Below are 23,057 nucleotides of genomic sequence, written 5' to 3'. Positions count from 1 at the left end.
TTTCCACCACAAAGGTGAAGGCTACAAGAAGATCAGCAAAGCTTTACTTATCAGTCAGAATACTGTAGCAAAAGTGGTACAGAAATTTAAGAAAGATGGAACTGCAACCATCTCACAGAGACATCCAGGTCGTCCACGGAAGTTACCACCTCGACAGGAGCATCTTCTGATGAAAAGGGTTGAAGAAAATCGGCATGCAAGTTCACTGCAGTTATCTAAAGAAGTAGAAAGCCAAATTGGGGTGACTATTTCCCATGACACAATATGGCGTACACTGCAGAGGAATGGCATGCATGGATGCCGTCCACGAAAGAAGCCTCTCCTAAAGTCCAGGCACAAAAAAGCCCACCTAGAGTTTGCCAGGGCCCATGCTGACAAAGATGAAGACTACTGGGACTCTATACTCTGGAGTGATGAGACCAAGGTAAATGTTTTTGGAACTGATGGCTTCAAAACTGTATGGCATTGCAAAGGTGAGGAATACAAAGAAAAATGCCTGGTGCCTACAGTGAAACATGGTGGTGGCAGTGTCCTTATGTGGGGCTGCATGAGTGCTGCTGGTGTCAGGGAGCTGCATTTCATTGATGGCATCATGAATTCACAGACGTATTGCTCTATACTGAAAGAGAAGATGCTACCATCACTCCATGCCCTTGGTCATCATGCACTTTTCCAACATGACTAAACACACGTCTAAGGCCACTGTTGGATTTCTGAAGAACAGGGTGAAAGTGATTCAGTGGCCAAGTACCGTATGTCTCCTGATCTGAACCCAATCGAACACCTATGGGGAATTCTGAAGAGACAAGTTGAGCATCACTCTCCATCCAGTCACTAAAAGAGGTCATTGTTGAAGAATGGGAAAAGATTGATGTTGCAAAAGGTCACCAACTTGTTCATTCCATGCAGAGAAGACTTGGTGCTGTCATTAAAAATCATGGAGGCCATACAAAGTACTAGATGTAGTAGTTTTTGTTGTGGGGTGTACTCATTTTTGCACCACCCTAAGTTGAGTAAAACTGAAAAATTTGTAATCTAAGTTATATTATTAACCTTATTTTCACGTTATAAGTTAAACAGATGTTATATTAAACTTTGTCTTGTCAACATTTTGGAAATTGTTTGTGTTCATTGAGATATTGTTTAAAATGTTACTTTTCAAAGGGGGTGTACTCATTTACGCTGAGCACTGTATAAGACATTGAATATATATGAAATATACTAATTCTATACAATAAAATCTCATTAGCTCTAGCCGCTTTATCCTGTTCTACAGGGTCGCAGGCAAGCTGGAGCCTATCCCAGCTGACTACGGGCGAAAGGCGGGGTACACCCTGGACAAGTCGCCAGGTCATCACAGGGCTGACACATAGACACAGGCAACCATTCACGGTCAATTTAGAGTCACCAGTTAACCTAATCTGCATGTCTTTGGACTGTGGGGGAAACCGGAGCACCCAGAGGAAACCCACGCGGACACGGGGAGAACATGCAAACTCCGCACAGAAAGGCCCTCTCCAGCCACGGGGCTCAAACCCGGACCTTCTTGCTGTGAGGCGACAGCGCTAACCACTACACCACCGTGCCGCCCACAATAAAATGATTGTATATATTTGTTAAATTTCTAAGTTATATTCAGAATATAGATATTTAGAATATATTTCCAGATGTATCTTTCTATAACCCTGGTTTGATGAACCGCTGTGCTCCAGCCTCTGGATTGTCTGGATGATTGTGATTATTCGTTTGACCAGCAGGTGTCTCTAGTGAGCAAGTGAAGCCTCGAGAAATGAAGCACTTCTTAACACAACTGGCTGGAAAGCTTCAGGTGTTTCATGAAGCTTCATCTGGCCATCACTACATCTCAGTCATCACATGTTTGCCCTGTAGAATTACCTTGTACAGACATTTAGTGGTTGCCAGTTGCAGAGTTCTAACTCAATACTGGACCGATTTCAATCATTTTCGTCCTGGGTAAATATTTGGGTACAAAGAGATGGGAAAATAGGGCCCAGGTTAAAAAAGGAGAATCAACACCTTCTGACCCATCAGAGTGAAGAACTCAGCAGCACTGTGATGTAATGCTCTATAAATGTGACTTTATAGTGTCAGGAAGAAATCCAATGAAGAGTCATTAATGACACACACACACGAACTGTGTTCTGTTTTCTGGAACCGTCTGTCCATCACATTTTTATTGCAGGACAAAAATGCTGAATATTAATGTGGTGTACAACCTGAGTGTCGACCCATCACCCCCTCCCTGGTACATTCATAACAACACACACCAAAATAATAAACACAAATAGAATCAACACACCTCAGTATGAAACAAGTGTCCAGTGTAAAAACACACACAAAACACATTGTATAGCAGTGTTTCATTAAAAGATCTTACAGTTCTAAAATGCGCGCGCACACACACACACACACACCCCCGGTGAACGGAAGCTAACAGGTCACTCATTCAGCTCGAGCCACATTGCATTTTCTCCTTCAAGCACTTTGGAACCAGAAAACAGTTATTTAGTGTTAAATCTAAACATCGTGTCAATATGATGTACCTTCATTCACAGCTTTTAGAAAAAGGAGAAAAAGCAGCATACTTTGGTACTCATCACTTAAAATAGCAAAATCTCCATAGTAGCTTGTCTGAGCTAAAGAGTCACTCAGCTGAGATATTTGTGGGGGAAAAAAACCCTCCACCCTAAAACCAAAATCTCCAGTTATCCGTAAATGTAGTGAGTTTTGCTCAGTTGGTGCTTCACTGCAGTTTAGTGAACATCGTGTTCATCACATTTCTCACCAAACAGCACGTCAGAGCAGCTCCTTCTCAGTTCATTATAAATGCACGTATCTGACTCAAAACTGTTTCGTTTCAGTTCATAGGACATCATTTAATATTTGCAGGAGGAAAAAATAAATACATTTGACTCATCCCCAGCGGTTGGACAGTGACGGCATTTGCTTTAGGATTTGTGTTTTCTCGGATCTCGGCCCAAGGATCACACACCGCACCAACATTTTGGAGGTTCATCAGTTAAAAAGAAACTCCGGAAGGCTTTGAACCGAATAAACTCTTCGGCTTTGTGACACGGCAGCGGCGGATGTGACGTCATTTCATCCCTCTGAGGTCCACACGGATCACAGCAGCTTCACTCGGATAGAATCTGAACAGCTGGAAAATGATACACGCTTCCTGACGCTCGGCTCGTCGGACTCTGATCAGCGTGAAAGGTGATGAGTCGCGCAGGGATGGGCGATACAGCAACACGAGAACATCACAATACTTTTCACACGATACACAAAATTAAACATAAAAAAAAAGTATTTCACACGGAACAAGAGGAAGGATCATCCAATCAGCGACAGCGTGTGTTATGGTGTGTGTCGCAGACGGACCACCAGCACTCTCAGAACCCTCATGTCGTTCATTGTGATATTAATAACACTGTCATATCGCCCACCTCTGCATTTCCCATTTGTAATTCACGCCCTGGAACAGAAAGTGAGTTTTAGTTAAGTTGAGGAACTACGCATTAGAGCTGAAGAAAGGTCTTGCTCTGCAACGCCACCATTTATGTTCTTTGATTGTTGCTCTGAAGCTCCAGTGCTCCATTTGTGTTCTGATAAATCATGATGTTTACATGCTCCAACAATAAGCCGTCCTGGTCACATGAACACAAGTTCACCGGTGTGTGTTTTTATAAACGAGGCATGTTCCATGATTGAAACGTGGAGCGATAGAATGTCGCCGTGCTATTTTATCATCCATGTGCCGAAGTGGACTAGTGAGCTCTCTCAGGGAAGAACGGTCACTGAGACAAAGACACCGAGCTGTGTTCACTCTCACAGTGTCCCGGTCAAACCCTCTCAATAACAGCATCACATTCAACTCAAGCAAAGACACTTCATCACCGGATACACAGTTTTACCTTTGAGAAGGTGATAAAGGGAGATTGGGTTAAAAAAAGAAAAGAGGAATTAGTGTTAGTCATAAAAAATAAAAATCACAATAGCAATTAGTTAAAAAGAGATAAAAAATAAAAACTAGAGGAAAATGTTAATGAAATCTCAGACCAAAGTCATGCAAGAAAATGTAAAATCAGCCACATCCTTCATCATCAACATCATTATCATCACTACTCGGCTTAATATCTAGAAATAGAAAGTGAAAAGTAGTAAAGCGCATCAACAACAAAAACTCTTCCATTAAAAACCCTTCGATTCCCAACTGATCAGGAGGCCGAGCAGTTTCAGAAACATTTACTTTGCAGATCGAAAGATTCGACTCTGTGTTTAATCGCCGTGGAAGATGAAAGGGCTTTTAAACCGAACCCTGTTTATCTGATTACATGAAAGGAGAGAGGAAAGGACAGATGACAACATTCCCCCTTTCCTCGCTCACATCCATCTTTAAGATGAGGTGAAGGAGCTCTGGGTTCTCCACACAGCAAAAGGGTTAAAAATAAAAGAGAGATGAACTCCAGCAGTCAGTCAGCAGCATGTCGGGTCACAGCTTGCGGAGGAACAGGAAGTGTCTCACAGCAGAGCAGCGAGAGGAGAGTTTAAGGCAGGAGTCACACACTGGCTGATTAAACTGGCGTTAGTGTTATCTGGGCTGGAGGCGAGCGCCCAGGCCTCTCCGTGCCTGTGTGAACTGCCTCTGCTGTGCGAGGAAGGACTGAGCGTGAACAGGAACACCAGAGCGCTCACTCGCCACCTTCTGATGGAGAGCCATTCCCTACAACACAGCCAGGAGGCAGGGATTAATTAAGAGCAGGAATCAATCTGTTGAGTCATTCAGTTCCTGGAAAATAATCAGCAACGTGATGGTATGATGAAGCAGAGTTACTGTTACTACTGCGACAAAGCAAACCCTCAAGTATTTTATTCCCTTTACAGAAATCCACCAAAATGTACCATTTTCTATCACTTTTTTATTTAACCCTTTTATAGTTACATTCAAATGTTGAACATCCACAAAACGTGTTATACTTATCCTGCACGCTACTGCAGCTATAAACAGTCGTTCCCTCGCCAGCCTCTCTTTCCTCTCTCTTCAAGCGAGACGGCCTTTCGATTTCATAAAACCAGTGAAATTTAGTTCCCTCTGAAATTGTGATGCGTTTATTTCTGCAATATCTCACAAAATATCAGGCCATTCTGTGGCTGGGAAGTGATTTTAATTTGAGGGGATTAAAGCAAATAATGTGCATGAAATCACACAGTCAAGCAGACAGAGGAAGTCCGTGTGTGTGTGCATGCGCAGGTTTCCCTTTGAGCGTGCACTGACAGTTCCATCATTCTGTCGCTAAACGAACAGCTGATCACACCAAGGTGCTCGCTGAGCGCCGATATTTATTAGTTTGGTCCTGCGTTTCCTTCGTATATAACATAACGTCTTTTCTTCTCGCTTTCTTTCTGTTTACTGTAGTCGCTCTTTCACGTTTCATTCGCACACTCACGTCCTCCATTTTTCTCTCCTGTTTCAAAGTTTTATCCCACAATGCCTTGCGTGAATGGGGAAAGCCCACCACGTGATGTGATGCATGATGTAGTATGTTGTATTGGGTCATGGTGAAGCAGGAAAAAAAAAAGGCAGAGAATGTAAAGCCACGTGGCTCTAAACTCACTAAATTGTTCCATTTAAAAAAGAAAATAAAAAACCCGAATAAAATTGGAAGTCTGGGTTTCGAATTCAGTAGCTTTTGGTCCACTAAACAAAAATAATTGGGTGTCGGGAAAATTTATGACCTACAGTTGAAAAATCTGAAAGGCGGTTCAGCTTTAAAGGTTATAAAGACCAAAAAAAAAAAAGTTATAGCGTTCCCTCTAACTGTTGTTACAGAGCGCTGACGCTAAAGACTCCTTCTATAAACCTTCAATAAACATCTCCTGACTTGAAAACGTCACTGTCAACCACAACACGAGTTTTCAAACCTGTTGATGTAGAGCGTCCAGTACACATATATTGCTGCTAGTTACTATGGAAACGATAACTCAAGAGGGGGAAAAAAGCAAAAAAAAAAAGCAAAGCCCACACCCACAGACGGTCTGTGCTGCCACAGGCGTGTGATCTGTACAGAATGATGACTCCGATACATCTGAAGAGCCAAATCTGAGAGTCTGAGCTACAAGTGTGAAAAACCGCAGATGTGCTGATGGACTCTGAACAGTGAATCAGAGCAAAAGAAAACGAGTTTCACAACGAAGAAGAGAAACTTCATCGAGTTCAAGGTCCAAAGCTGTAATGATGGGGTTAAAGGGTAAAAAGTAATAATATTGTTAGAGATCAGACTGAGATTTCTTACCATGTTGTACCAGGCGCTGATTATGAGCTTCTCCTCCTGATCATGTCTGGATCGGCTCTTCTCAAAATCATGCTACACACACACACACACACACACACACACACACACACACACACACACACACACACACACAATAAGAGCCTTGTCAGTCAGTCAATATCAAGTTCATGAACACAGATATGAAGTGAAATGTTCTTTAAATTTGTTTGTTAAACATGTTAAAAGGCAGATTCCTAAAACATTCCTTCAAGTGGAGTTTAAACCTGATCACTGTCACATCAACAAAAAGGTTCTTCAATCGGAACGCACTGTGGACCAAACCTACAGTCACTGCACCTGACCAGTCTCTGTGTGTGTGTGTGGCCATGAGCCAAGCTTGTAGTCCTCGAGTCTGACTCGTGCCCCAATTTTAAGGACTTGTGACTTAACTTGAGCACCGATGACTCGGATTTCTTCTTTATTTTTTGTAACATGCCATAAATTTATATCTACAGTCCCAGTCAAAAGTTTAGAAACACCTTCAAATTCGATGTTTTTTCTTTATTTTAATTAACTAAAAGACACCGTGTCTTAAAGTAATGACTGACTTATTTCTCTTTACTTACACTACCGTTCAAAAGTTTGGGGTCACCCAGACAATTTTGTGTTTTCCATGAAAAGTCACACTTTTATTTACCACCATAAGTTGTAAAATGAATAGAAAATATAGTCGAGACATTTTTCTGGCCATTTTGAGCATTTAATCGACCCCACAAATGTGATGCTCCAGAAACTCAATCTGCTCAAAGGAAGGTCAGTTTTATAGCTTCTCTAAAGAGCTAAACTGTTTTCAGCTGTGCTAACATGATTGTACAAGGGTTTTCTAATCATCCATTAGCCTTCTGAGGCAATGAGCAAACACATTGTACCATTAGAACACTGGAGTGAGAGTTGCTGGAAATGGGCCTCTATACACCTATGGAGATATTGCACCAAAAACCAGACATTTGCAGCTAGAATAGTCATTTACCACATTAGCAATGTATAGAGTGCATTTCTGATTAGTTTAAAGTGACCTTCATTGAAAAGAGCAGTGCTTTTCTTTCAAAAATAAGAACATTTCAAAGTGACCCCAAACTTTTGAATGGTAGTGTAGGGTATTAATATAAACCTGTGATTTGCATCAACACCTTATGACCAATCAGAATTGAGAACTGTAGTACACAAACAAAATTCACCTGACAAACACAGTGTGTGTATATATATAGTGCAAATCAGAACAAGTGAACACCTGATGTACAGTATTATTACTGTGGTTTGGGGTTTAATGCACCATGACGTCCCTCTTTGCCAGTAGACTTGCACTGAAGGTGGTAACACTTGCTCTGGGATGGGACTGGAGTCCGACACCCTTGTTTTAATCGACAAAAAACAAACATACATTCGGGGTTGCATGACGACCTCTCAGTTTTACTGTCGAGTTGTAATTCACACCAACAACCAAACAAACCAAACCGCTGTTAGTCTTTAGTCCGGTCTTTAGTGCAACCCCTAATGTACACTTAATAGCTCTTAATAGCTAGTAGACAGGCACAGATGAGTGGTACTTACGATGGCCTAAGCAGAAGATGATTGGTCGATTGCGTGGGGTTGGCAGGGAGACAGACTCAAGCAGCAGTTTAATTTGTAAATGCAAAGCAAACAAGGTGTTCTCATTCAAACACAACACAAACAGAGCAAACTGCTGTAGCGATCTGATTACATTTTACGATTTGCGTTTCTAAAACAAGCAGGGAAGCGAAAAAAAAAAATTAAAAACGACACTTCAGCCTCCAAGCCAAATCATGAACTGGATTATGTACCTGTGCACACATCCATCAGTATTCACACAGACTGCACCATCAAAATCAAATAAAGTACACAATTTCCCCTTTCAGCTCAAACGAAATCAATCAGCCAGGTCATGACGCGTGTCCAACTTCATCTCCTCAACCGGAGCTACAGCGCTAACGGAGCGCTAACAAATCAAACTGCACGTCTAAAATCACCCCACCCCCACCTTAACATTCAGCTCAGGATCTTCCTGAGATCATTTCTGACGCTGTATTTATTATTCACTTACCCATTTAAAAAAAAAAAAAGACTATGATGTTAGAGCTAAAAGCTTTCACAGCTCCACCTCGTTTCTTCCTCAGGACTCTCAGTCTGGTGTTTCTCCACACCAAGATCAGACTCTGGTAGCGGGCGTGGCTTTCCACATTTCAAGTTTGGAAGAACTAACTCTGTTGATAATACACTTCAAATTTGATTAACACAGACTTAAAGAAGCCATTTATATCCCAATGGAGTCACTGAGATCAGCCGTCTTTTAGAGAGAGACGGAGAGCGCGCATGTGTGTGTGATGATTTAAACAGGATGCTACACTTGTAGCTGTAAACCGGATAATTTGCGAGCTACATGGACCTTGTTGCTGCAGTGCAAATCTAAAGAAACGAACAGACTACTCTGGAGCTGAGAGAGGAAACGGTGTACATTTTATTCACTCCTGAGAGTCAGTGATTGCTAACAAAGCATCAACCAGCAAAAAGAGTGTACATGCAAATTAAGGGCGTGCAGCACACTCACATCCTCGGATTTGCTGTCCTGCTCCTGTAGAGCTTTCTGTAGGTCTTCGACCTGAGAACGCAGCTCGGCTATCTGCTGCTGACTCAACCTGAGAGAGAGAGAGAGAGAGAGAGAGAGAGACCCAAGAATGAATGAGTGAGACAAGAAAGAATGAGAGAAAAAACAAACAAACAGAAGAGTGAGCGAGACAAGAAAGCAGGGTGTCTACAGGTTTGTCCAAGTTAAATTTAAGACTTGAGACTTTTTCATACCATGTTCCAAAAAAATTAAGACCAAATCTAAAGTCACGCAAAAATGTACTCTTTTGAAAAAAGAAAAAAAAAACCTATATAATTTAATGTAACTTATTGTTCTTATAAACATTCACCAGAAAACACTATTCTAGTAGAAGTACTTCATTTCTTTTCCTTGACAGGCATTCACACACTCAGAACACAATATAAGGATCGGATCAACTTGTAACTACGTGACAATCAGAATGCAGTCACAACGTTTGAATCCAGTGTAACAATGTGAAAATGTGAATGAAGTCACACACAGAATCCAATGCAACAGGGTTTTTTAATTATTATTTTCTCTGCTTGGGGAGTCACATTGTAAGCAGAATTGTTCAATTCCATCTTTGGCCAAACAACAATGGAGAAAACAACAGTTAAACAATGTGAATGCACAAACACCTGAAACTTCGGCTCACTCACTTGAAAGGTATGCTCACTTGCACTTCTTAAAAACACTTGGAACGACACCCACACACAAACAATACTATTCTCTCACATGCACGCAATAGAATATATTCTCACACACACAATATTCTCTTACATCTCACAGATCTATCCTCTTCTCCACGACCGTTAGTGGAGCATGATGCATCACAGACAGGAGGGACAATGTTTTTTTTTTTAAAGACGTTAATACATCAATAAATCCAACTGAAGTGACTCAGTCCTGCTACTGACCCCGTTAATAATTTAGCTGCAGGAGCCATTTTTAACTTTAACAGCTACATATGTACAAATAGGACACGTGCGTGCGTGTTTTTACTTAAACTCTGTGGGCATGATCTCCGATGCCAGGTTTCCCACTGTGTCACCGTCAGAACCCAGAGAACCTACAAGCATCAACACAGAGACAAACTCATTAACATTACTCACCATACAGCCACAACACACAACGGTCATCTAAACCCTCCTCATTATTAAAATCACTCTCTCATACGTTTGGCCACCTAAATTTTACCAAAATCAGGGGCTAAATTTACAAAGACGGATAAACACCGCTCCTAACCACAAGCCTCCGACTTCCATAAATGTTAATTTAACACTTTAAAAAAAAAAAACACACACCACATTATTCAACAATCCTACATTTGTAATTCCGGTTTTTAATTATTAGCCTTAGATTACAAGTGAACCGATGAGTGGCCTCGTGGTTCCACTCACGGTCAGGTCGTCCCAAAGACCATCATAAAAATGGTGCCAACCGCCATCTGGCAAGGCACGCTGCAATACAGATGCGAGTGGGAAGTCAAACTCTCGTGGTTACCAGAGGACTAACCCCCACTGTAACCCTAGCTATGTAATATAAGCAAGAGGCCGAGGGCTTCGAAACGGAGATCGGTGGCGCCAAACGTGCCACGCGTGGTGCAGGAAGGACTTTGACTTGGCTTATGTGCCAGATTCACCATACAAGCCCACGTACGAGCTGTTAAACAATAACCAAAATAATAAGAATTATTATACTTTGTTTATTATTCATGGAAGCCATGCCCTAATGGTTAGAGAAGCTGCTTTGGGAGCAAAAGCTCACCAGTTCGATTCCCTGCACCAACAGGAATGGCTGAAGTGCCCTTGAGCAAGGGATCCAACCCACAACTGCTCCCCAAGCTTCTCTAAGCATTTTGTATGTTGCTCTGGGTAAGACTGTCTGCTAAATATAATATAAATAAAATATTACAGGATATATTTTATTCTATCCACATTCACTGGATGCCAGCGATCACATGCTCTGATTGGCTACTCTACTACTAGGATATCAGCTCATATACCAGCTGGGAGGTCAGTATGGTGAAATACCGTGACTGAGGTCTTGAAAGTACTGAGCGAGGCCCTCTGGGCCGAGGTCAGCATTCAAGGCCGAGGTCACGGTATTTCACCATACAGACCGACCTTAAGCTGGTAAATAATATATTTATTATTTTCTTTACCAAATTCTAACAGAAAACGAGAGCGCCCGAAAGGGGAAAACGAGCCGAGCTGCCATTTTGAATCCTCATTCACGGCTGTAATGCAAATTGCTTCCTCCTCAGTATACAAGTGCACTTCCATGGCAGATTAAAAAAAAAAAAAAAACTACATTTTGCCGCCTATGTAGTCCCCTATTTATACAAATAGGAGTCATTCAGGATTCAGCCATGTTTTTGCTCGGCGTTAGCAACAGTTAGAGGTTTTTAGCTTTCTCCTGAAATGTTTTCTTTTATTTCTTCTTCCTCAGGGTAGTAAAACTCGCTTTCGCTGTGAACACTGTCATTATCGCTATCCATGCTGTAAAATTAATGCTATTCTCCTGAGAAATGCTGGCAAAAAATTATAAGATTTTTGATACTTATAAATAAATCTTATATTTAAAAAAAAAAAAAAGTTGACAAAAAATACTACTATGTTTGCTGTTGTTGTGAACGAGCGAGTCGCCAGAGGTCTATAACTGGGGTCCGTAACGGTACGTAGGATACGGACCCGCTCACCAGCCAATCAGAGCGCAGGATTTAGACCACGAAAAAAATAAAATCACTATCATAAGGTATTTAAATGAAACAGAAATAGCTAAAAGAATAAATCAGTCCCCCCCCCCCATTCCACACTCCAGCCCAGTCGGTGGCAACAAACCACCAAAAACCCTAAAGAAGAAAATGGCAATGCATGCTACAGAACCAACCAAGGATTTTTTTTTTCGGGGGTGGGGGGGGGTGGGGGGGGGGGTTAACCCTCTACTCAAAAACACCCCCCCCCCAAAAAAAAAAAACAAACAAACACAAACTTGACTAACCTGCTTGACTGAGGCACTTTTGCTGGACTTGAACACAGCAAAGCTCCTCATTTGTCTCCCTCAGTGTGTCTCGCTCAGATATCAACCTCTATACGTGTATATACACACACCTTAGGCATGACTGAAATTATAGTATAACCAACACATGCGCACACACTCGTGCACTCCCCCCACAGTCAGTGTCGTACCTCTTTCTCTTTCAGCAGAGCCTCGTATTTGTCGTTAAGGTTTTTGTACTCAAACTGCCATCTCTCAGCCTTCACGGCCTCTGAGGAGTGTTTGGAGTGAAGCTCGTGCACCTGCTCAAGCAGAAGAGACACAAAGGCAAGCGTCACGAAGCAGGACATTTCACTGCTTTCCTCGGCGTAAGACATACGATGACACGCCAGGATCTCTCATTACTTCTCCAAGATGAAGACGTGCTCACAGCTGTCCCACATGTGTGTGCTGGGCTGTACCTGTCTCTTGTAGGAGTCCAGCTGTGTGCGTCCTGCATTGGCCCTGCGCAGCTCCTCCTCCAGCTCGCAGGTACGCTGCATGTACACGGTGTTCTTTTCCTCCAGCAGACGCACCTGCCTGCGCAGGTCTCCCAAATCCTCCAGTTTACGCTTGTACGTCTCTACCAGCGCCTCCAGGCGGCTCACGTGGTCCGACGAGTGCCTGAGAGGCAGAACAAACTGTTTTTTTTTTTACCCATGTGCCTAACCTGAAGATCTCTCCAATACCCCGAGTTTCCTCCTCCAGCGAAATTCCCTTTACTGGCTTCAAACAATTCAGTTAAAATCAGCTCGTTATTCGTGCTATTAATTGCTCATAAGGTTTTGAGTGCAGCCCTTTTATAGCAGTACTATATTTTGTGATAAACACAGCGTAAAACAAAAGGGAGATAAAAGTGCGGCTGTACCGAAGGATGTCCATCTCATCTTTAAGCGCCTGAGCCTCCTGGGCGAGGCTCGTCAGCTCCTCATCACGATGCTGCAGGTCGGTTGCTTCTCTCTCCAGAGCTTCATTCCGTACACGCAGGTCATCACGGCTGGTGTCCAGTCTACATGCGCACACACACACAATCATTTGCAGTCTGGTGCCTACGGGCCTCGGCGTGGAGCTCTGTGAAGAAGCCTTACCTGTAGTTTTCCTCCTGTAGTTGCTCAATCTGGCTCTGAAGAAGCAGCAGCTTTTTTCCTGTGATGGTGGTCGAGGCATCCTGAGATTCACAGCGACTCAGTCTCTCCTTTAACGACTGGAGCTCCGTCTACAGTGACGACTTCTCCTCCATCAGCATAGACAGCTGGAACGAAAACACCGAATGTCCAAAAGCTCACTAAAAAGTGCTTGAGACCTTTTTTCCCTCTCATGCTGTCCATAATCAGGGATGCAAACAGTGCGCCTTTTGGCGGATGCCGCCTTTTTCACGGCTGAATCGCGCAGATCCGATTTTTTTTTTGGGGGGGGGGGGGGGGGGCGTTGGAGTGTCGGATTATAATTTCAAAGTAAATTCTGTATTAAAATTACTAAATAAGCAAATGCCGTTACAGTCCATGAAACATAGGAAGTACAAGTATGAGAAGAAAACAGTAAATCAGAAAGCTGCGAACATTTGTGCGAAAGTTGCGCAAACGTGCGCAGCTTTCTGATTTACTGTTTTCTTCTCATACTTATACTTCCTATTTCATGGACTGTAACGGCATTTGCTTATATACAGAACTTACTTTGATGAAATTATAATCAGACACTCCAAGGCCCCCCCTTAAAAAAAAAAATTGGATCTCCGCGATTCAGCCGTGAAAAAGGCGGCATCCGCCAAAAGGCGCGCTGTTTGCATCCCTGATAATAAAAAGATTCTTTTAAGGTCAAAGCCTTATTATATCGAACACTGGCCTACATCTCAAAAACATACGAAATGTATTCTGGTTTTGAATGTGTGACTAAATATTGTAGCACAGAAAGGTATGGTGTAGCTTTACACTGCGTTTTGGTGTCAGGCAGACAAGACACATTCTGTTCACATTCACCTCAGAGTAATGACTGCACTTGTACAGGGTTCCTACACATTTTCACATTTAAAATTCCAGACTTTTTCCATACTCAAATTCTCAGGTTTGGAGACTTCAGCGAACAAACAACTACTCATATATTTAAAAGAATTACTTGAAAATCAAACAGGTACTCACATTATGACATACCACCAAAATGCATACCATATTTAGCTTGGCCTAAAATTTGTATCAGTGCCCTGTTTTTGTCATAAATATATATACACATTACACAAAATACAGGATGCCACTCTGACGCACACGTATCTGATGCACACTTCAAGACATTAGAACACAGGTGTGTGAAGATGTCAAGCACATACAGGATGTCCCGAAAAAAAAAATGTATACACGCTTTTAATCACTGTAAAGTACTGTATGTGCTTATTAAAATCCATGTAATTTTCAAAGAGTAATAGAATTTACAGACATTTTATTATTTAGTCACCGCCTGTTCTCAAACGGACATCCATTCCGGTCCAGTCACTGCTGACAATGCAAATCACATTCAATCCTCTTGGTATTTTTGGACATTCACTTTCAGTGACTGTTGCAGGTCTCATAGCGTAGACTATAAACATCAGTTAGAGGCAGTGATAAAACAATAAAAAGTGATGTCTGTAAATTCTATTACACCTTGAAAATGAAATGAATTTTAATAAACACCTACTTCACAATGATTCAAAGTGTGTATACATTTTTTTGGGACACCCTGTATGTTGTGCGCACACAGAAGTTTACTGAAGCTTCTAATCTGAAAACAGTCATTATGGCATTTTTTGTATTTACTATTGTGTTTTATGAAGGCCCTGTGTTAGTTCCACTGTAGATCACATTTTGTCCACATACCAAGAGATGGCAGATGTGGCCACCCTAACCAGTATGTAATGGCTGCAGTGCCCTTGAGCAAGGCATTTAACCCCACATTGCTCCAGGTTGTAACCATGTTGTACCCTGTAATAACTGTAAGTGGCTTTGGATAAAAGCAACAACTAAATGTAATGTAATTATAATAATAATGTAATAACAGCATTGTTCAGTTAACAGAATGAGGACTTCAGGCTCCTCTAGTTGCAGGTTTACCACTACCTCTAGCTTTACTTAGCCAGGTTTGCCACTTATCCACCTTTTTTGTAATACATCCCAGGAAAATATTGAATAAAACACAAACTGAGCTCTGACAAATCACATAAAGGAACTTTGTTGACATTTATTTTTCAACCTCTGATCATGAGCACAATTTTCTTGCATCTCATCTCATTATCTCTAGCCGCTTTATCCTTCTACAGGGTCGCAGGCAAGCTGGAGCCTATCCCAGCTGACTACGGGCGAAAGGCGGGGTACACCCTGGACAAGTCGCCAGGTCATCACAGGGCTGACACATAGACACAGACAACCATTCACACTCACATTCACACCTACGGTCAATTTAGAGTCACCAGTTAACCTAACCTGCATGTCTTTGGACTGTGGGGGAAACCGGAGCACCCGGAGGAAACCCACGCGGACACGGGGAGAACATGCAAACTCCACACAGAAAGGCCCTCGCCGGCCCCGGGGCTCGAACCCAGGACCTTCTTGCTGTGAGGCGACAGCGCTAACCACTACACCACCGTGCCGCCCAATTTTCTTGCATAAAAGTCAAAATTCTGTCACTTACAATGGAAAATAATCTCCGTTGCAGTGAAAACTGAGTGAAGGAACTAGAGATGGAGCAGAATCCTCACAATAATCTTTCATAAGGAAGCATGGTAACACATGCATTCACAAATGCACTCACAGATTTGTCACCCACAATGAATCTCTGTTGCAGTGAAAACTGAGTGATGGAACTGGAGATGGAGCAGAATCCTCACAATAGTCTTTCATAAGAAAACATGCTAACAGACATATTCACACATGCACTCTCAAACATACTTAAATCACACTAAATACTCAGCTCTTTATTACATTGGTTTTCTTTTCAATTTCTTTGTCACATTTCTCTAATTCCTTCTCTTTTTCTCTCGCTGCTTGTCTGAAGGCATTAGATTTGCTCAGGGTGGACATGCCCTCAGTGGCTTCTGCTTCCACTGCCAACTCATCTGCAGATGTGAGAAGTGCTTTTATGTTAGTCTGAATCTGCTTTCTTTTTCTCTTCAATTGGTCCAGTTCATCCTGCTCTGCCTTTCTTTTCAGTGCTTGTTGTCCATGCTCCTTCTTCTTCTTTTCATCATTAAGGAATGCATGGTAGTGTTGCCTTGCACATGATGCAGAATGTAGAAGTTCCTTTGTCATAGTCACATTACCTACCCCACCCACATAATGGGGGTGGTCTACTATGACCCTCTGAGCCACCACTGTTCTTTCCCTCATATTTGTGACAACAATGTTCTTATTTATGGAAAATCCTCTTTCTACTGAGGCCTGACCGTGGGAGAGGAGGAGAACTTTCTGAACAAGAGTCCACAGAGCTTTCATTCCCGGCTCCTTGGAGAGCAGTGCATGAAAAAATGTGTCCAATCTGGAGTAGCACTGTATGGCATCATCATTCGTTTTGCAGACAACCACAAAATCCTTGAACTGATGAAGGATCTGGTCACACTGGTTCTCTCGGACGTGTCCAGCACTGGAGATTACATGTAGGCACTGCCTCAGTTGCTTTTCACAAATGTCAGGCTTTTCTCTTATCTTCTGTGGATCTAGCCATGCAAGGTTTCTTACCAGTGTGTACCTTAGAGGGCACTTCTCCAGTAGCTTCGTCACTGCTGTGACGAGGAAGTCTTTAGTTTCTTTTCTGACCAAAAAGACATCTCGCTCAGAAACTTTTTTTCTAATCTTCATGTCTTTCAGTTGTTTCAAACAGTTTGTCTGCAACAAATCCTATGTTGATCCGCGAGGTGTCCTTGTGATTTGCTACATCTTTAAAGTCCTCAGAGACGAGCTTCATGGGGCTGTTCACTCTCTCAAAAGTGTCATGTGACAAACCTCTGGAGAAGATGCTTCATTGTGGTGAAAAGATCGTCAGCCAGGAAAGGCAGCATAGGCTTATCGGCTTGATATTTTAAAAGGAAAGGATGACACTCTTGCACAATTGAAAGAAAGATATTGGCTCTGACTAGAAACAAAGGGTCGGTGCAAGCCTTCATCACAGACTCAAAGGACTTGTTCTTTGGGTGTGACACTTTTGAAGCATTCACCACAGCTACATACGCCTGAATTTGTGGCCATATCGTAATGGCTCTTTCAAGGACTGGAACATTTTCTAGCCATCTATGTTTACAGTATTTCAGGGGGAAGACAGCTGAACCTGTTACTGAGGTGTAAACCTCACGTCTGGCTGGGGAGTCCTTAAAAAGCCAATAAAGACTGTTAAGACTGTCAAGAGTGTGTTCAATGTCCCAAGTTGTTGCATAGCTGCCAGCTTGAAATGCATTATGCAGTATATGTAGCCCACAACTCCCTATGTTGAGGAGCTTGGACCCAGTCTCCTCTTCCAAGTCCTTAGACAGCGTGTCAAACAATTTCCAATTTACATTTGGACCATCCATTGATATCTGTAAAAGACTGTGTATTCCAACACTGTTGCAGCTGGCCCTTAGTTGTGAGTGGAGGTCTGCAGCACATGCATGCCCAAGAAAATGAGAGTCCAAGTATCTTGACCTGACAAAGTCTCCATCCCAAAACCTTACATGCACATCAAGCTGTTTCGCTTGGAGTGGATGGTTCAAACTCTCATCAAAAAGTAAAACATAGTCAGTAGCAGATTTAACTTTGGACAAAAGTAAAGATGAGAAATGTGGTGCAATACCAAAGGTTGTCAAGTAAGCTGCTTTGTCATCTCCACAGGTGAATTTTGAGGCAATGTTGCTGTCTGGAAACATAAGACGAAAAAGGTCACTCTTCCCCGAGCAGCTGTTGAAGGAGCCGTGCTTTTCCATAACATCAAGTACCCACAACACTTCCGCAGACAGAACCTCACATCCAATCGCAAAGGTCCTCATTGAGCTACAGGATGTAGCTGTGGCTCTAAAATACAAGAATGACACAAGTTAATCAATTGCAACCCTTCACATTCAACAAATATTTAACACACACAAAAAAATGTGCATATTATTACAGGTGAAAATGTATTACATTTTTTCAGGTTATTATGTAATGTGGTGTTTTTACATGATGTGTTGTCACATACGCATACTTGATAATCACAATTACGTATATATCTTCTGTAAATTCCTTTCTAAATAAACTGCTACAATATAAATATCACTGCAACTTTACATTCAGAGTTTGCCTATATTAACACTACTCTGTGCTCATAGCCTAATTGCAACTTGGAACATAGGCCAATAGATAACATGAATAGCATTTATTTTTTCACCAACTCAAAATTTAATTTTGCAAATGCTGTACACTTAAACCTTCATTTATCTCACTTAATTTCATTCTGACCAACCATAATCTATTGTATACAGTCTCTGTGACCAACAGAAAGGTGAACTTACGCACTGACCCCAGTGGGTGGCGATAGATCATTGTCTTTAGTTAGGCTAAGACGACACTAGGCAACGTTAGGCTAGGACGCTAGCAACTGTTAATCAACTGACTTTGTTTGATATGTCTCCATTGTTGCCACTGCAATGCAGATAGAGCACATCCTGACTTGCAATGACGATATAATATCTACAACATAACCTTGTGTTACTTATTTTATGGGCAGTTTTCACTGGATAGTTTCCCAGGGAATGTTAGCCAGAATGAGCTCAAGTTTGCTGATAGATGTTCAATAAATATTTACTACGCACTTGAAGTAGAGTAGCTGTTAGAATAATAAGATAAAATTCTCACCGTTCATCATTTGTTGCCTGAAGGAGTGCATTGCTTGGCGTTTCTGTTGTTCTTGGCCCCACTTTCGACTGAGTAAAAAAAGAAGTTGAAACTTCCGACGATGATGCTGTGACCAAGCGCTGGTGCTTCTTCCCCTTCATGTGACTTAAAATCGCCACCTCCCCCATGTTGGAAATATCAAATGATTTTATACAAAGCTTGCATTTAGCCTTACTTTGCCATTTGGGATCTTTTCTCAGCCAAGCTGTGTATTCTGGTTTGGATAGCCATCCATCAGAAAACATGCATTTACCCATTGCTGAGTTTACATTCCTCTCTCTGGTAGTAGGCTATGCCTAACGTAGCCTACGTTGATCTACGTACGTGGGTTGCCTATTCTTGTTATAAGCAGCTTTGGGCTTGCTTTTTTGTTGCTTAAAAAAAAAAATCAGAAGTCGCGGGTTTTGGGGATGGTGATTCAGAGTTGTAACTTGTTTATATGTATGTTTGCGTACACAGCCTTCATATTTTTGTTGGCAGTTTTTTTTGTCTTGGGTCGCTTGTTTTCAGGGTCCATGTGCCTTATTTTTCTAGCAAATTCTGGCAACACTGCCAAATAAGCCATCAGCATTTTTACACTGACTGGAGCTATGATGTGTGTTCACGCGTGTTCAAGAGGCGTTTTGTAGCAGGGGGTTTTCCTGCGTCTTGTCCAAAGTCTTGCAAGAAGCAAGCAGGTTCAGGGGGTGTGGCGGAGCGCATGCCAGTACAACAGAACACCCGTTTCCCTCCCTCCGCATTTCAACACATTTCTTTGGCAAAATTCAACTGAATGTCGGAATGTTGAGCTTCATTTTACTATGTAGCGGCAAAGGTCTGGAAACACAAATATTTCTCCATACCCTAATTTCCATTTTCCATACTTTTCCAGACCTGGAAAATACTAAAATCAAATTCCATACTTTTCCATACTGCGTAGGAACCCTGCAAAGGTAAAGGGGGAGGTCTTCTTAGGTGTTCAGGATCATCATCATCCTCAGATAGTGAGGATGATGACTCTCTGAGCCGTCTTGGTCTATACATTTACAAAAATTAGCACTTTCTTCACATACAAGTATTTGATATACAGACAATATCTAATTTAAATCAAAGAAATGGGCTCACCTTTTACGTTCTCTAACTGGATTCTCCTGCATTTCAACATCTGTATTTAAGTCTGACGTGATGCATGCTTTGTCCCACTTGGACTGGATAGTTTGAATGGAGTCTGTGAACAACATATCATTATAAGCCTATACCAGAGCAAAAAAAACCCCTAGCATTTAACAAAATTACTGTCTCTGCCATCATCTTCTGAAGCATCACCTCTGACAAAAAGGCTTTTTACAATGACTGGATACACAATTCCACTGAGGTGCTGTTTACAGATATTTGGATATCTATAAAAATTGAACTTTATGCGGTTGAGTTTTAGCATTGAGATGTAACAGTCTTTTGGATGCTTTATTACCTGATTCATACAGTACACGAGCGCGGAACTGCCTCCACCCTTTTGCTGGGTCTGGCATGACCCTCTTCTGAACTGCTCGTCGGATCTGAAATTGGTCCTTATATGGCGGCCACCATGCCAGGCCACCGGAAAACCATTCCTTGGCCACCGGGCCGATTTGGTTGTCGTCCTCAAACACAACAATCAAGTACATGCTGCACCTACTAGGAAACAGGACAGTAAAATGGTGGTAGTCCATTCACGGACATATCGCTAGTGTGTATACACGTTGCATCATACTTTGCTAATTCTTAGATGACATATTTGCCTATTGTTTCTTTTTACTGTGAGGGTTATTACACTGCAGGCCGTCTCATGCTACACTGTTTCATGGAATTACTGACAAACAGTACACACAGACACACAATCCTCTAACCTAAATGGCCATGGACACATATAGTGTACACACTCACACAGACCTCTAACTTAAATGGCCATTCACATATACAGTGCGTGCACACACACACACAGGCCTTGAACTTGAACGGCCACTGACACAGACAGTACACGCACACACCCAGTGCGTTTACATGCACATCCAAATCGAGCTGCTGTCGGTAATCGACCAAAGGGTCCCAGCAGGGGTGCCAGAGAAATCCAATCCTACATGCACACAAGGAAATCGAGCTATTGTGTGAGGTACATTGTGCACCCGAGCCACAGGTGGCGCTACACGCCCCATCGTGTTGGTACACTTCCGGTTGTCATCATGAAGAAGAGCTATTCAAGAGTATAAACAAAGTTATCAGTTCCGTGTTCACAAGAAGAGTGTTTGTATGTACGAACAGAAGTGTTCCTAATAAAATGGCCACTAAGTTTAAGTTGATCTGTAATGGTGAACATATTAACCGTTAGCCTGCTAACATGCTAATAACTTACCAACTCATTGGAAATGGGTGAGTACATGCCCAGACACAAGTGTTCCTAATAAAGTGGCGGCTAAGGTGAAGTGTCATGCCGACCGAGGCTGTTGTGTTTCCCGCTTGTGGTCTCGTCACTTCCGGAAGGGGCAGTGCTGAAGTAAGTAGCTCGACTACGTAGCTCGATAGGGTTTACATGCACCAAGTAGCTCGGCTAAAATCGCATAATCTAGGTCATGTAGCTCGATTACGAGAAATCAAGTTCGGTTCAACTTCAGCCGAGCTAAGGTGTTTACATGGCATTTAGAACTTCGATTTCAGTCGAGCAACGGCAGAAATTCGATTTTCTCTATGTGCATGTAAACGCACTCACCGTCTCCACTGTCCCAGCTACTGCCATCAGAATCAACCTCCTCTATCTCCATAGAGACGTCCTCGTCAGAGAAGCCATCCTCCAATTCACAAACATCAACAGGAATGTCAGGGACATCTGCCATTTCTTCATCCTCAGCAATGCTGCTAGAAGCCAATCTACAATGAATGGACGCCAGTTGCTGATTAACGCGTGCCTTGTGGCCCTTTTCCACTACCCTTTTTCAGCTCACTTCAGCTCACTTCAGCCCAACACGGCTCGCGTTTCGACTACCTTAGAACAGCACGACTCGGCTCGCTTCAGCCCTGCTTAGCACCCAAAACTCGCACGGTTTTGGAGTAGGGCTGAAGCGAGCCAAACCGAGCTGAGTGAGGCTGGGGGCGTGAGCAGACACTCTCCTGTGCACTGATTGGTGAGGAGGAGTGTCCTCACATGCCCACACACGCCCCACGAGCACGCTGGGATCTGTAAACACCGCAAACCTGGAAGAAGAAGAATTACGAGAATTTCTGAAGCCTTATGCGCCTCGCCTCATCTATACGCTCTTGCCAGTATCTGTCCGCGTTGTCGGTGACAACAAGCCACAGCACCAAGACCAGCAACACTAACGACTCCATGTCCTCCATGTTTATTGTTTACTATCCGGGTTGTGAGACTACCGCTTAAAAGCTCACTGATGTCACTGTTTGCGCTGCTTAACGACATCACGTGACTTCCACCCACTTTCGCTAACTCCACCCAATGTGTCCACCCACTTCCAGCCAGCACGGTTCAGCGCGGTTGTAGTCGAAATGCAACTTCAATAGCCCCGCTCAGCCCGACTCAGCACGGCACGGCTCAGCCGCGTTTGTAGTGGAAAAGCGGCATTGGATTTTCGCTTCAGTGTCCAGTATGAGAGTGAACCTGCCATACTAGATAGATAAGCAAGACAAAGAAAACAAAAAAGCACAAGCTCATCAATTGTATTTTAACAGTGAAGAGGAAAATACCAATAATGGATAAAGGCCTTTCATGAGCCAGTTGCATATAGAGGGGATTAGAGATGACCAATTATTATTTGGCCCCATATTTTTGCCTTTGTCTAACTAATTTCATGAATTTGCTCATAACTAAAACAAATCACTATGCACATTAGTTTACAGAAATGTTAGTAAGATTTACAGGGTCACTGGCTATAGAGGATGTGCAGTCACGTGACCTGCACATGTGTACTCCGCCCACTCCGGCATATTGGACGGCATCAGGATAGTTTACCTTGCGTGAGCGTAATGGATCTAGGGAGTAATCCCCAAGAAAATTCGGAAAATACCCCATCTACATCGCGCGATTACTTGTCTAAGTTTGTTCAGCATCTTGAAGGTGACGTGAGGCAGCGTTACGTGGAAAAGTGTTCCAGGTTGGGGATTGCAGATCCTTGCTCAGGGAAATTCAGAGCTGCGGTGCCGGCGATTTGCCCGATCTGGCCTACCACGACA

General features: G+C 42.6%; 1 pseudogene; it reads right to left on the bottom strand.

The window, feature by feature from the left end:
• Window positions 1-2,156: 2,156 nt before the first annotated feature.
• Window positions 2,157-16,817, bottom strand: LOC132870288 (protein Hook homolog 3-like; annotated as a pseudogene).
• Between the last annotated feature and the right edge of the window lie 6,240 nt (window positions 16,818-23,057).

This window comes from Neoarius graeffei, chromosome 22 (genome assembly GCF_027579695.1).
Source record: "Neoarius graeffei isolate fNeoGra1 chromosome 22, fNeoGra1.pri, whole genome shotgun sequence".
Classification (NCBI taxonomy): Eukaryota; Metazoa; Chordata; class Actinopteri; order Siluriformes; family Ariidae; genus Neoarius; species Neoarius graeffei.
The sequence above is the reverse complement of the archived record's forward strand: the minus strand, read 5'-3'. Positions and strand labels throughout refer to the sequence as shown.